General features: G+C 34.0%; 1 protein-coding gene across 6 annotated transcripts in view; it reads right to left on the bottom strand.

The window, feature by feature from the left end:
• The window catches only part of BMPR1B (bone morphogenetic protein receptor type 1B), a 371,022-nt gene that overhangs the window by 141,627 nt on the left and 214,038 nt on the right, over positions 1-15,357 (bottom strand). For 2 of the 6 annotated variants that reach the window (XM_074323317.2, XM_074323319.2), the window contains exon 3: positions 11,676-11,770. The exons of the other annotated variants lie outside the window; for them this stretch is intronic. The gene's annotated coding sequence lies outside the window, so the exon portion shown is untranslated. The remainder of the gene's footprint in view (positions 1-11,675; positions 11,771-15,357) is intronic. 6 annotated transcript variants of the gene reach the window in all.

Genomic DNA, 15,357 nt, shown 5'->3' with positions numbered 1-15,357 from the left:
AAGAAAATCAATTTGATCAATTCATTCCATTCAAATTTATATGATTTTTTACATAGTTTATGTAACTCTTCATAGACACGATCATTTCAACCCATGCAGTGTGAAACGACATTCAATAGTTTACTTAAACCGGCCTGTATTCCTTATAAACTCTTTATCGACATACCAACACAGCTTATGAAAATCTTTAGGAAAATATTACTATTACCCTATGTACTGATTAAGAATTTTTATGTGACAATTCAGTGGTTCTGAAACTAGACCCCCACATAATTCCACAAGCTCAATACAGGTGTTCTGCCACCATAATCATATTAAATTCTTTTCTCAGTTTCAGAAACAACTAAATTAAATTCATAAAATTTTCTCAATATTAACACTCTCATAATTTTTTTCTTAAATGACTTGCACCTGCTACTCATTATTTCTACTAGTGTCTGGTATGGGTTAACATATTTATTTCTTTACATTTTCATATATTATAATTAAGCAAATCAATTTTAATAACTATTCTGGTAAGGTCAAAACACTTGGCTTTTCAGTCTGGGATCCACCCCACCCTCACTTCATGTTAATTTTTCCATTCATAAAATACATATACTTGCTTCAAAGCATTTCATGAGTAAAAAGGTCAAAAGAAACAGTGGGTGTGAAAATGCTTTTAAAATGTAAAACATTTTACAAACAGGAGTTATAATTTATAATAACCTTAAATTATATCTTACAAATATAGGGCTAGAACAGTCATGGAAAAATCAACAATTCCTAAAGGTCAGTTTTATTTACAGTTTTAATTTCTTCCATATTGTCTTTAAAAAAAAAGTTTCTTCACTAGACTAAAAATAAAATTTATTTGTTTAAATGTTATTTCCTGCCCCACATCATTTCTAAAGAAGTTCCTAAAAAGCAGAGCCAGTCAAAAGGAAAAAGGTAGTCTACAAGCAATGTAACTCATCTCCAAAAAAATCTGAAATTATCTACTTTTATAATGGTATGATCTAAATTGCATGCCATCCCAGTGTGATTTATAACTAGAGAGAAAGGCTATTGAGTCTAACTGAAATCAAAGAGTACTAGATTACAGATGAAGATTTAACCTGCCTCAAAAACATTTTAGAGCATAGCATAGATTTATTTGGAATAACATACCTTCCTAAATATTTGTTTTGTTAGTGAGAAAAATATGGAATGAAATGAGAATAATATAGTATTAAGATTTATTTTTTTCTGTTTGTAAGTATCAATACAGCACTACCTTTCTTGTACGGCATAAAGTTGCTGCTCTGGTTTGGACCTCTATGTATCACATTGGGAAGCAGCCTGCACTGCTGTGAGACATGTCAAACTGTTAGAAGTCTGTAGGAGTAGGAAAGTGAAATGACTTATTTTAAAAGAAAGCCATACGAGGTGTGATCAAAAGATACAGTGAATGTTTAAATTTAAAATAAAATTAATACAGTTAAAGACATATGGCCATTAAACCCCTTAAAATACTCTCCTTCACTTCGAACACATTTATCCCATCATTCTTGCCACTTTCTGAAGCAGTTCTGAAGTCCTCTTTCTTGAGTGTCTTTACTTCATCCTCCATCGCGACAATGCTCTGTGTCACACATGGCTTATGGTACATTAATTTCTGTCAAATAAAAACATTATGGTGTGTCCTCATTCACTTTATTCACCAGATCTGGCACCGTGCGACTTGTGGCTCTTCCCCGAAGTAAAAAAATCGATTCAGGACATCGAAGCAGCCATGACAGCACAACTAAAGACACTCATGAAAGAGGACTTCCTGAACTGCTTCAGAAAGTGGCAAGAACGATGGGATAAGTGTGTTCCAAGTGAGGGGGGTTAATGGCAATGTGTCTTTTACTGTAACAAATTTGTTTTATTTAAACATTCACCATATATTTTGTTCACACCTCATACATTATACAGCAGAGTTTTTAGAGTCAGAAAGAACTGGGTTCCAATCCTAAATGTCCTACATTCCAAGCTGTGTGATCTTAGGCATGATTATTTAACCTCCCTGAATTCCCATTTTCTCATCTTTAAAATCAGGATAACAAAAACCGCCTCACAGGATCACTGTAAGGATTAAATGAGATTGTTGTCATATATACAAATACCCATGGCGTGATGTTGACTAAGTTACTATTCATTATAAAATGAGAGAATAAGTGACTTTAGGGAAGTTGTGAAAGATACTAATTGGACTTTAACATTTTATGATACAGGTTTCTCTTACTTCCAGGCATTCATTATTTCTGTTAAAATTGGGAAAATTTTCTTTAAATTATACCAAAAAAATAGTTTTCTGATATAATTGGGCAACAGATGGAAGACAGAAGATAAAGAAACTGTTGAAGTTAAAAATGTCAATAACAACTTGTATGATATATAACTGGCTGTGATGTAACACACATTTATGAACAAGATAAAAAGAAAGTAACCAGGAAACAAGGGAGGGAGATGAGAAAGAAGAGAGAGCAGGTAAAGGAAGATGGTACAGGTTTGAGGGCTGGGGAAGTAAAAGGTAAATAGAGACTTGATAGCCTGCACGGATCCTGAATGGATAGGTGATTCTCTGGAGGCCACCGGGTGACCCCAGGTCAACCTGTTTGTTGAACTGCCCAACATGTGGAAATGAACAGCCTTACAGTAAGTGTGAGATAGAAGCATAAAGGACAATTGGCCCATCTTTGTGTTTTACATGCTGTATGATGTTTGTAAACCAGTGTTTGAAGTATGCTTTAAGTCTCCAAAAGCATCAATTAATACCACTGACAATATACAGTTAAAAAACAGAAACATATATATGTATATATAACAGAAAATATTTTATTAAAATCTAACCAAAATTTAAAAAAAAAATGATTCTCAACCTCTGAGCAAGCTACATTCAGTGTGGATTATTAAGAAATTGAAATCATGTTAGCAAAATATCACATTTCTTTTCCATTAAAGGGAACATGCAGTATAAGAACAGCTTCAAATTGACCACAAAACCAACTCCCCTAGTTAAGAACACATGGTTTCAGTAGACGTACTTTAAGCTCACAATGTGCTTTGGAAGCTGTACCCATCTACTTTAGACTGGAAAAGTACAAGAAAAAAAATTCATTCTAAATAACTATCTATTTCTACCAACAATAATTGGAAAGGATTACAAGTGGAATATTAATGAGTAACTCAAAAGACTATACTCATTGTATGTTGGCTAATTTAAAACAAATAACCCCCCAAAAATTACACATTCAAAGAACTATGAGTTGCTTCAGTAGAACAGTGTGTGCTAGGTCACCATGCTTTCCTTCTCTATTATTGTGAAGTTCAATTTTCCAACAAGTCTCTGACAATAAACACAGAAATAAATTTCAAGGTTAGTAAGCTAAACTACAACTGTAATGATATATTCACTTGGTGATGAAGTTAAAACTGGTATAAAGAGAAATGAAAAAGAGAAGGATTCTTAAGTGAAGTAAATTTTACATATAGAAAAAAAACAAACATTTGCCTGGGGAATTAATGTATGAAATATATGGAATTATGTTACAACTATGCACTCTGCAGTTCTAATCATCTATATAGTAAAGTAGGAACTAGAAAAATGATTGAAAAAAGGAGGAATAATGTGAATAATCTATTTAGAATTCTTAAGACTGTTAATTAGCACAGATACTGACTAATGTATACTTTTCCAAATAATAATGTAAGAAAAATCTGTTTATTAAATAAAATATATAGTTTGCTTTCAAATGTTCCAAGGCAGGACTATAAAACAAAACCCCAGTGAACTATAGGATAAATCTTACCACAGATATACCAATGTATCAACAAAGGGCAGAGTGACCCAAGAATACAAAAATCCTGTATTATCTTTAAGCAAAATTGTTTGCTTTGAGTCAAAGAGAAAACACAATAAATTACTTCATGGTGCCCAAATATACAATAATCACGATTGCAAATGATATCCTTGTATAAACTTTTATGTATATATGTGTTCCCCCCACACACACATACAAACAAAAACTGTATTGATGAGACATGTCCACTCATAGCAGATTAAGCTCTCCTCTTTCACATCATTCCAGGTAACTATTAGTGTATAAGTACTGAGTTCTAATGATATCAGCATATCTAGAATTTTCTTTCCTCCTTTAAATACCAAACAACTGTGAATCTCTCAACTGAGGAGCTTAAATTAGAAATGATAGCGAAGGATGCCAGTTAGGTAGACTCATTTTTCCCCTGAATGAAACTTGTAGTTACAGAAACAGGGACCCAAATGGGAACACTCACTCCCTGCTGACCTGGCAGCTCCTTGCCGATTTTCCTGCTGAAGTCATGAGCAGGTATGTGACGGAGAGAGTAGTGCTGTGTGTTAAGCACATGCGGGAGAACCAAAGTGTAAGTACGCTTGGAATGGAAGAAAATGATAAAACTAACAGAGGTGCTAAAAATTGAAGCAGTTAAAAGATTTTTTTTTAGCTGCTTCCAAACTGATTTAAAGTATAGGATTATTTCTGTCCATCTTCAGATTCTGATCTCTTCAGTGCAAACCCCAAATAATAAAAGACTCCCCATATCACTGACTTCACTGACTGCCCTCTATACTTTGGAAGTTATTGTTCCTGAGCTCATTTTTTTCACAGATGGACCTAAGTTGGGAAGGTTCTTGCCATCTGACCTGTACGGAGTTGTAACTATTATCACTTATGGCAAAAAGTTAATGTCCCTGTTTGGCAATGCTTCCTTGAAAGATGGACTTTGGCCAGATATGAGTTTAATTCATGACCTTATCACTTATTAGCTATGTGAGGTTGATGAAGCTACTTTACATTTTGGGGTCTCAGTTTCTTTCTCCTGAAAAGGGAAATCAGAATAAGTCATTCAGAGGTCTGTACAAGGATTAAATGAAATCATATAAAGTCTTGGTAGAATGCCAGCTATATATCTAGAAACGTTTGATAAATGTGGCTATTATTAATGCATAATTTCTTACACACACGGAATCATATTCTTATTAGGTCTGCTTTAACATAAGTAATATATGCAGCCTCCTGTCTACAGTAATTTCAAGGGGCATGCCAAGTTAAATCCAACAACACTCTAACATGTTCCAAAGCTTACATTTCATTTAACAAGGAACATGAACTTTTATTTCGTAGGGATAAAATTTTAAATGCAATACAACTTGAGAGGTAACACAGAGATTTAAACTTGTACCATAGAAATACAAGATAAAGGTAACTACACAATAAAAGGGGGGGATGGGGAATAATGATTCAGGAAAAGTACTGAAGTACTTGTCTAATAAATTCTTTGTGAATCATAGCATTGACAGTTAAATAAATTAAACCATAAAAATGTGGAAAAATATTTTCTGTATTTCTGGATAGAAAATAGTTTTCTAAGTTTCAAAGGAGATGGACAAAGTATTGATTAGATTTACTAAAGATAGCTCAAAACATACTTATGTTTCAAAACATATAAAACTTAAAAAGTTATCAAGTTTATACACCTGAAACTAATAAAAAACTAAAAAAAAAGACATCAAGGAAAGAAGAGAGAAGTCAAAACTCGAGACAGAAAAAAGTGAACAGAGCTTTCATTCTAATTACTTTCCATCTAGGATGAGTTATGCATTAAAAACATATGCAGGGTAAACTAATAAACAAATACAAGTCAAAAGAAAAAGTAATTAAGTTTGTGAAAACAGTTGCAAATAATAAAACTTTAAAAAATTAAGATCCTTTGATTTTAAAAAAAACCTCTTCTAAACCAATAAGAGAAATACAACTCTGAAAAACGAATAAGTATATAAAAAGATCAATGATAAAGAATAAAATATTAATAACTAATAATCCCCTCAGATTCAAGTTCACTAGTAATTAAAAATATAAATTAAATACAGTATCTCTTTATTATATTAGGAAAGATTTAAATATAAAACTCAGCAGGGAAGAGTTTGAAAAGATACATGATATATACAAGTATGTGAAGGGTAAAATAACAATCCAATGGAAAATGTTTACTACTGGGCAATCAGATTTTTTTCATTGATTGGGGAGATGAGTAGAGATGGTCACTTTGATTCCGATATAAGGAAGGAGAAAACAGGAACATATAGAAATCATAGGCTGAGAATAACTTTCAGCTATTTGCTCAAAAACTCTTTCATCGTTAGGTATACAAGTGATTTTTAATATTAATAAGAATGGAAGGAATCAAGAGCTCCAATTATGGGGGGAGAGGTGGGGACAGAAATAAAGGAATCAAGTCTTACTAGAAGATGACATGTACAAAAGAAGCTTGTTTTAACTATTTACGTTTTTAAAGAATCCTAGATGAAAGTCAATGTAATCTGGAAAAGCACAGTTGGTTCCTTGATTTTCGTTTTAATCACGTTTTCCAACCATTAATTAGAACAAGGAATCTTTTTAAAAACAAAATTGTAAAATAAAATATAATCATATATTTATTCTCTATTAGAATCCCTTAGATATAATTAAAGTACAAAATGTGTTTTTGCAGTTTTTATCACTTGCTTCAGTATTATCTGTCATAATCTATTGAAAAGGAGAATAGTTATGGGACATAAATCTGACTATACTGCTACAGAGAATGGGGGAAATCAGGAAAGTCAGAAAGAATATCTGTCATTTAAAAAAAATATGTAAATAAGTGTGTGTGTGTTTGTGTGTGTGTGTGTGTGTGTGTGTGTGTGTGTGTTAACTATAGTTATGAGTAGAAAAATACTTCATCCCAGTTTGGGGCAATTATTATTAGCTTTAACTTTCAGGAGTCATGAAATAATGCAAAGGAATCAAATACAATACAAACACAGAGATATGACAAATCAAGCTTTACATGCAATATGCAGAATAAAAATAGAGCAATTACAAACAGATAGGAAAAGCCACAGTGATAAAATATAACTATAAGTATTTCTTTTTTTAATCAAAATCTTATTAAATTAAATTTGTGGCATACACAATGGTATACACAATGTGGTATATACAATGGAATACTATTTTGCCCTAAGAAACGATGAAATACTGCCCTTTGCAACAACATGGATGGATCTTGAGATGATTATGCTAAGTGAAATAAGTCAGACAGAAAAAGTCGAAAACCATATGATTTCACTCATGTGGGATATAAAAGTGAAAACAACAAAGGAGCAAGACAAACAAATAAAGAAACAAAACTCAAAATCTTAGCTAGCTACTTTAAAAGCTGGCATTTAGCGAGTTACATTACCTCTTTATACCACATTTGCCCACATCTATAAGATGAGACAGCTGAATGAAAAGAGCTTTAAGGTTCCACTTAATCACGGAAGTGGAACCTTAAAGCTCTTTTTCCTCTAATGTTCTATGAATTCCATGCCATGCAGTTACAGAAAAACTTGGACTGGAAATCTAAGCTGCTAATAATAGTAAAAATAAGACTTTCTTTTTCTGTCAAAGGCCTTTATGCCTCATCCTAAAACCATTTAGCTCTTCGACCTCTTCTTGGTGGTGGTGTTGATGGTAGTGCTTTTTTTTTGTTTTTTTTTTTTGTTTGTTTTTACAATAATCTTTTAATACTGAGACAACTTTGGGTTTCTCTCACCCCGGTTGATGGGAACTAGGTACATTTCTATGTCCATGACCAAAGGCAATCCGCCTCTTCCAGTTTTATAATATTTACATTATTTGATATGACAGTGAGATATATAAAATGTATGTTTATAATTCTTTGGTAAGGTACCATCTCTATACCTCTTTAACTACCAGATAGTGACGTAGGCGATATAGATCTGAAGAGAAATTCTAAATTAAATTATGATCCATTCCAAGCAAATTAAAAGGCTACCAAATTTTCCTATGAAAATACCCATCTTGTTTTCATTCCTAAAACAGATTACAATTCAAGGTTAAACAAACAAGTCCTAGTCAATGTCTGGAAGAGGTTTATAAGGCTTCAACAGAGTGGAAACTTCTGGTAGCATACACTAAGAAGCAAAAATAATCCAAGAAAATTTGTGAATTACTCTACATTGTGCATGAAGCTTTACATATCTTCCTGGTTTACAAAATATTTCATATTCAAAGTATTTTATGTATGTTGGGGAAATAAAACACAATTAAGGAAAAAATAAATTTTATTTTTATTGAATATCATAACTAAAAAACAGCTGCTATTTCTCAAATACTTTTTAAAAAAATTAACATCCTTTTCTTTCAGCATTCTATTTTGAGGAGCAAATTCTTCTGACTGCAATGGAATAGCTCCTTTCAGGATTGAGAATTTTTAAGACATGGCTTTCTATTAATTTCTATAAAATCCCTATCTCTACAATAGTAAATAAAATGCGGTTGCTTACCTTTATCAGTAACAGTGGCAGCCATTCCACTCTGGAATTCTGTGAGATAAATGAGGATAGACCTAATCTTTCCTGAAATTCTTTCTGGGCCTTTTGGAAGGTGTTAACACTGTTCTGCAATTTGCTAGGGCATCATTTAACTCATCACAACAGTCCATGTGGGAGCAGTAACTAGCAGATTATTTGATAGATTTCATCAAATTAATTAAGAAATATTTTAGAGCTGTATAATATGAATTTGTATATATATGCTAACCAATATAATTATGAATGTTTGTTATTCAAACAATTTTATGAGTTCAACAAATGTCTATCTTGGATAAACACACATGGATAAACACACATACGCACAGATTACCATGACTGGTGGTAAAAAGAGAAACAAAATCATTTTTTTTAAGAAAAAAGCACTGCTATTGTCTCAAACGCATTTATCATCTACTAGAGGGGCTTTCCTTCAATTAATGAAAGTTTTAAAACATAGTAAATAAAAAGTATGTAAAGAAAAGTGGGTTTAAGTTAAATATGATAATTTTTTTCTTTAGTCCAAGTTCTTGAGTATCTGTTATATGATAGGTCTTGGAGGAACAAAAAAAAAAAAAATTTAAACCTGGCTACAAGTAGCTTACAGTTTCAGGTGGCAAAAGAAGCACAAAACATATCTTCAGATTTGCAAAGTGCTGAGACAGAAGTCTATACAGAGGCCACCACAGAAGCTGACAGAGGACCAGCAGAGATCCAGGGAAGGGGTACCTTCACTGAGGCTGAGAGGCAAAGACCAGAAAGAGGGTTTTCAAGCTTGAGGGAGCAACATGAACAATTCCAGAAAGTAGAGCAATATGGATTGTTTTGAGAAATACAAGATGTTCAGTATTGCTGGAGCATAAAACAGGGAAAAGAGGAATCTTTCATGGGTGAGCAAGAGAGATGTGGAATAACAGCCCAGAAGGAATAGCAGAAGATGAATATAGAAAAAAAAGTAGCAGCTAGATCAAGAAGAGACTCATTGTACCAACAAGCCTGACCTTTATCCGAGCAACAGAGAGCCAGGGATGGAAGGGTTTTTGACAGGAAAGCGAAGTGTTCATGGAGGTGGGGGCTGATCCCTCTAAGGGTAGTACCGTATAACAGATGGATGGACTGGCAGTAGAGCAAAAGGACTAGGAGCAGTGAGATCCATTCAGAGGTTAGTATTAATATTTCAAACCAAATTCCCTAATCTTTCTTTAATAGATCGTTAACACATGATACAAAAGGTCCCATATACATTTATGATATGTTATTTACAAATATGATAAATAGCCAATGTCAGATCAGCATTAAAGCCAAAAATAGTATTGAGAAGGCATGTCAAGTTTTAAAATGCTCAACCAGCTTGCAACCAAAATATATCCCATTTTAGACATTGTCAACCAATATCACAGTTTTCTATTTCTTCTCTTGCTTAAAGGGACAACTTTCTTTAGTTTCTTTGTACTGTAATGGTTTTATTCAGTCTGTTTTCTGCGCCAAATTTTCACAGGGTACAACAGAAACCAGATACCAGAAGGAACAAAAATAAAACAAATAAAAAGGCATAAGAGAGCAATATCATGTATTTATGCAACATATAATGTGAATAAATAAAAGATAATGAATAAAGAACTGAAATTACAATCATGACCATGAGCTATTACCCAGAGGTAGTAGCAAAGAAAAGTTTAATAGAGAAATGGCCACTCTAGATCAACTGGTGGCATTTTCAAACTAAACACATTGTTGTCAAAAATCTAAATCAAATCCATAAATAAACTGGTAGGCAGAGCTTGAACAAATACAAAGACAAGGCTTGATTCAGAGGCTAAAACTAGCATTAAATTAATGTAAAAATACAGTTTAAATTTAGATACCAGATTAGCCTTAAAGCATTTGTGAATAAAATAGATTTTAAAACATTTTGCATTATTTTAAAAATTATACATGATTTTAAGAAGTGATACTCTACAGTTATTGGTGTAATTTTAATATATTTACTTTACATTTAGACCTGTTCCACCTGCTGTTTTGGAAGTGGTTTATCCCATTGAGAATGAGTTGGTTCCTGCATATCAGTCCTAACACTGTGCCAGAGTATTAGCTTCTCCTTATATCTCTGTTGGCCAACAGTTTAAACTCTACAGCTACTTTAAGATTACTTTTGTTTTTAACTTAAATATGTAGTACAGAAAACCTCTGGAACTATAATCCACTATAATCTGTAACCTAACCTAACAATGTTTAGATATCATGCTAATGTTTCTCTTGCACAATTAAAAAACCAACAACAATTGGGAAACTTTCACTGTGTCAGTGGGTTAAGTCTTGAAAAACACCATACTTCCAGTGAGGCAACATATTTACTTTCCAAGCTACGTATAATACATATAAGACATATACGTTTATACATTTCATGGGTTTTCTGAATCAGAAAATACATAGAAAACAATTTTTCTGTCCCCTTCAACACCTCTTTTATTGTTAATCTGGGATACGCAAAGCAATGATGATAAATGAACACATTACAGCACTATGACCATACCGAGAAACACGTAAAGGTGCCACATGTGACAAAAGGAAAAAAAACAACCTAAGAATGTGTAGCCAGAGATGTTAATTTAATGTTTTTAGTAGAGAATCACATTTTGTAAGGAACCAATCTCACAAGTCACTTGGACAAACTGAGAAACTCCCCTAAATGCTGAGTCTCTTGCACCTTGGATTAAGAAAACTGTTCCTACTTTTCATCCCTCTCAGTTCTCTCCATTCCCCAAAACAGTCATTAGTTCACTTCAGTGCACTGCCAAATGGACACTGGCTTTCTTTTACAAAGACCCCATGTTGCTTGCACATTGTGACGAGCTCTATTACATCTTCACATGTTCATCTGAAGTTCCCCCCATTCCATTTCTAGACCACAGACTACTGCAAACTTATACAACTTCACGTTTTAGCACTGATACAAAAGCAACCAGGAATTTACCAATAGGAAGCCTTCCAGTGTGACAGAATGAAGAAACAGAAATTTGCTGATAGGACACAACATGAAATTAGTGCCGACAGCCATTCCCACTGCCCACGCTGTTTAAGCATACTATGAAAGTACACAGCATTCTTCACCACAGTACACAAAACTACACTGCCACCAAGAACATTCTTAAACAGCAGGACGCCCTCCCTTATTAGCTCTAACATGCCACACAGCCCAGTGCTTACTGATGCAGGGCAGCCAACAGGGAGATGGAGTTTACGAGTAAAAGCGAGACTGAACTGGCTAATGACTTACCTTCTCACTTATGGCAGGCTTGCTCGTCTAACTTTTTGTTTCCTCTCTTGTCATAGCTCAGCGGCAAATGGTTATGATTCAGCAGGAGTTTGAACCTGACAGTTAAAAAGAATTTTTTTTAAGGAAAAAAAAAAAGGAAATTCAAGTTCCCCTCCACAGCAGTCTTTCTTTCCTTGCCCTCTGTGTGCGTGTTTCTCTCTCGTTTTCTCTCTCTGCAAGGCAAGCTACGTAGTGGTCTATAAATATTGACCCTGACACTTGCTCAGGGCTTTACTTGCTCATGGCACAGGTCTGTGTTACTGAACACCGTGGTAATACTCCGGCAAAGTTCTCAGCTGCTCAGACAAAGCTGTGGATTGGCTCACTACCCAGCAACCCTGTGCCTGCCTGGAAATACCATTTTGCTGCCAGCTTTACAGATGCTATGGGCCTTTCCTGAGGCCCAAATCAGGCACAGAAGGGCAATTATGAGGTTTGTCTGAAAAAATACAGTTTTCCTCAAGCAGGTGGAAAGAAGGGGGGCTGGGTAAAGTGGAAGACAAGAAAGGAAATACTGCCTTTGTTTGGCCAAACAACATAATCTCAAACCTTTTATAAAAGTCATACCTCAATATTCAGTCAAGCTTTATAAAACTGAATTACGACATTATGAATGACCAAAAGGCGCAGGAAAGCATTTTTGTAATTGTTTTCAATACTGCTTCCCATTGAATAAGGCTGTAGTGACTGAGTAATTAACTGGCCACAAAGAAATGTTTTGACAAAAATAAGTTAATTTCCAGAACGATAGAAAGACACTAGAAAGTATGTTAATCAGATTGAATTATGAATCTAATGAAAAAGAGCTAAAATGTAATCTTAAAATTATACGAATCAATGTATTATATTAACAACTACTAGATTTTCGGTCATGACAATATGAATTATTTTATTTTACTTTTTTTTTTTAGATTAAGGATAAAATCTACGCCATGATGCTAGACGGTTTGCGATGATAGGAACAAGGTCACCCTGACATACATACACCACCTACAATGCCCACAGTATGAATGATCTGAAGATAAATCAAGTCTTCTTGCCAAGAATAACCATATGTTCGATTTATTGAAATTTTCTCCCTTAATCAAATCAATGGTAAAGGAAACTATAAATAATCTGGTCACAAACTCATTTCACAGATGAGAAAATGAACCCCCAGGCTGGTTAACTTACCCATGGTCACATGGCAAGTTTGCAGCAGAGCCAAAACGAGAGTCCTTGCCTCACTGCTCACAGAGCTGTGCTCCTTCTATTACAAGAGTGGTTCTCAAATTCTTTTTAGGTTCGAAAACTTATCTTCATGTGAAATCTTACTGAAAACCTTACCAGTAAACCAGAAAAATAACTAGCATAAAACAAAAATAGCCTTTTGCAGTTTGACTCCCCCAAAAATCGTATGCACAAGAATTAACTTTCTGAGAACCGAAATCCACCTTGCCTTGTTTCATTCAATAATTAATATTTGCCCAATAAATTAACATATTACTAGGAGAGGTATCTACTAGATGCCGAGGAGACAAAGATAAAACATAGTTCCTACTCTCAGAGATCTTACAGTCCAATTTCAGAGGGAAAAAAAAGCTAATTACAAAATAATGTGTTAGTGTGATGATGAAGACTATACCGGGGGTAGCGAGGGAGCAAAGGAAAAATGACATCTGAGCCAATATGAAGGGAAGGTATGATAGGTAATTCCTCAGTCAAGACTTCTGCATCTTAAAGAATGAGTAGAAGGCACTGAGGCAAGGCAAGGAAAGACAATAAAGACAAAGAGGCAGGAAAAAGCATGATATAGGACTTCAAACAGCTCTGGCTGGAGCAAAGAATGTGAAGCAGGAAATAGTTTAAAAAATTTTTTTTTTAAAGAACGTGCTTCACTTACTCATACTCCCCCACCCAAACCCTGGCAATCACTGACCTTTTTACTCTCTCTCTAGTTTTACCTTGTTCAGAACGTCATACAGTTAGAATCATACATTACGTAGCCTTTTCAGACTGGTTTCTTCAGTTAACAATTGAATGGATAGTTTTCATAGAGTAAAAGGTCCAAAATCTCTGCTACATAAACTCTTTATTAATAGCGATCTGGCTAAGAGAAATTCTTTATTCACAATAACCTTTACTTTACTTCACAAAAGAAAGGCACATTCCCATCTATCCTAAATCTTACTATGGTATATTGCCCCGGGGTCATAGAAAATGTAACAATTTTAAAATTTCAATTAATGTCTTAAATTTTTGTTGCAGAGAGGTATGATAGGGTGAACAGTTAAAGACTTTTAACTATAAATAATACTGCATCAAAATTCTATGAGGAAGTGAAATGGAAATAAAGGTCAAGAAAATAAAATAGTAATGCAAAATTTTCAGCTTTTAATAAAAGTCTACTCATTATTATTTAAGTGGATAACAGTTTTATCAAGTTACTGTGGATTCCAATTCCATTGAGTATTCTTAAAATAGTTGATATAAGTTTTGTTTTAAGACGTCAATATTGCCAATGATATGGAAATTAAATTCTTTGCAAACTCATATTTTACCACACGTGAAAACCTGTAGATGTTAACTTGGTAATGTGTGAGTGGTTACATAATTTTCCAAAATTCTTCTAAGGGTCTGTAAATAAAAACAGCTGAAGACTGCTAGGCTACTATATAAAACCCTAGTTTTTAACCTGGTATATAAAACTTTTCATCACCTTTCTCCTTCAAAGGAGATTTTAAGGTGGTGAAACTGTCCTATGTGATACTTTAATGGTAGACACATGACATTATGCATTTAGCAAAACCCTAGCACTGTACAACACAAAGAGAGGCCCTAACGAAGACTACAGACTTTAGATAAATCTCTTTCCTTGTCTTCCTGGAACATGTGTGCTAGAGAGAGTATTATTATTTATTGAGCAATTACCATCTAACAGTGGCTTTAGAAATATTATCTCTAACACTAAAAAACAACACTGACAGATGGGTATGCTTTTGCCTTTTTTAAGAAAAAGAAAATGAGGATAAATGTTATGAAGTGGCTTGTCCAAAATCATATAACTAATACACAGTGGATTTGAAATTCAGGCCAAATCTGACAGAACTGTAGTACCACCCACTGCCTTTATGTTATTTAAATAACATGTAGAGGCTGCCCAGGCCAGGCAAGGAGGTGGACGCAGCAGTGCCCTCAGAAAGTCAGAAAGGAATGAAAGAGTTTTATCCTGCATTTCTTCGTGGAACTGTTGAGAATTTTAATACTGAGGTATTAAAAGGTAGCAAAAAGAAAAGACTAACAAATTAATCAGCGGAAACCGGTGGACAAAATTAAAATAACTGACGTGCCCTATTCAGAAGACCTTAAAGGGTTTTATCTTCACTGTGAAGGGAAAGGAACACATGAAGAGTCAAAGGTGTGAAGACTAAATATTGTCATTGTTAGTTCTTCCCAACTTTATCTATAGCTTCAGTGCAATCCCCCCCCCAAAATCTCAGGAAGTTATTTTTGTGTATATGGACAAACCTATACTAAAGTTTATCTAAAGAAGCAAAAAATCCCAGAATAGCCAACACAATATTGAAGGAGAAGAATAAAATTGGGGGCATCACACCACCCAATATCAAGACTCAGTATAAAGCTACAGTCATCAAGATAGTGT

Source organism: Rhinolophus sinicus, chromosome 1, assembly GCF_057876585.1.
Source record: "Rhinolophus sinicus isolate RSI-liver-muscle chromosome 1, RSI-T2T, whole genome shotgun sequence".
NCBI classification, from domain to species: domain Eukaryota; kingdom Metazoa; phylum Chordata; class Mammalia; order Chiroptera; family Rhinolophidae; genus Rhinolophus; species Rhinolophus sinicus.
Note: the sequence above shows the minus strand (reverse complement) of the source record. Positions and strands in the feature narration are given on the sequence as shown.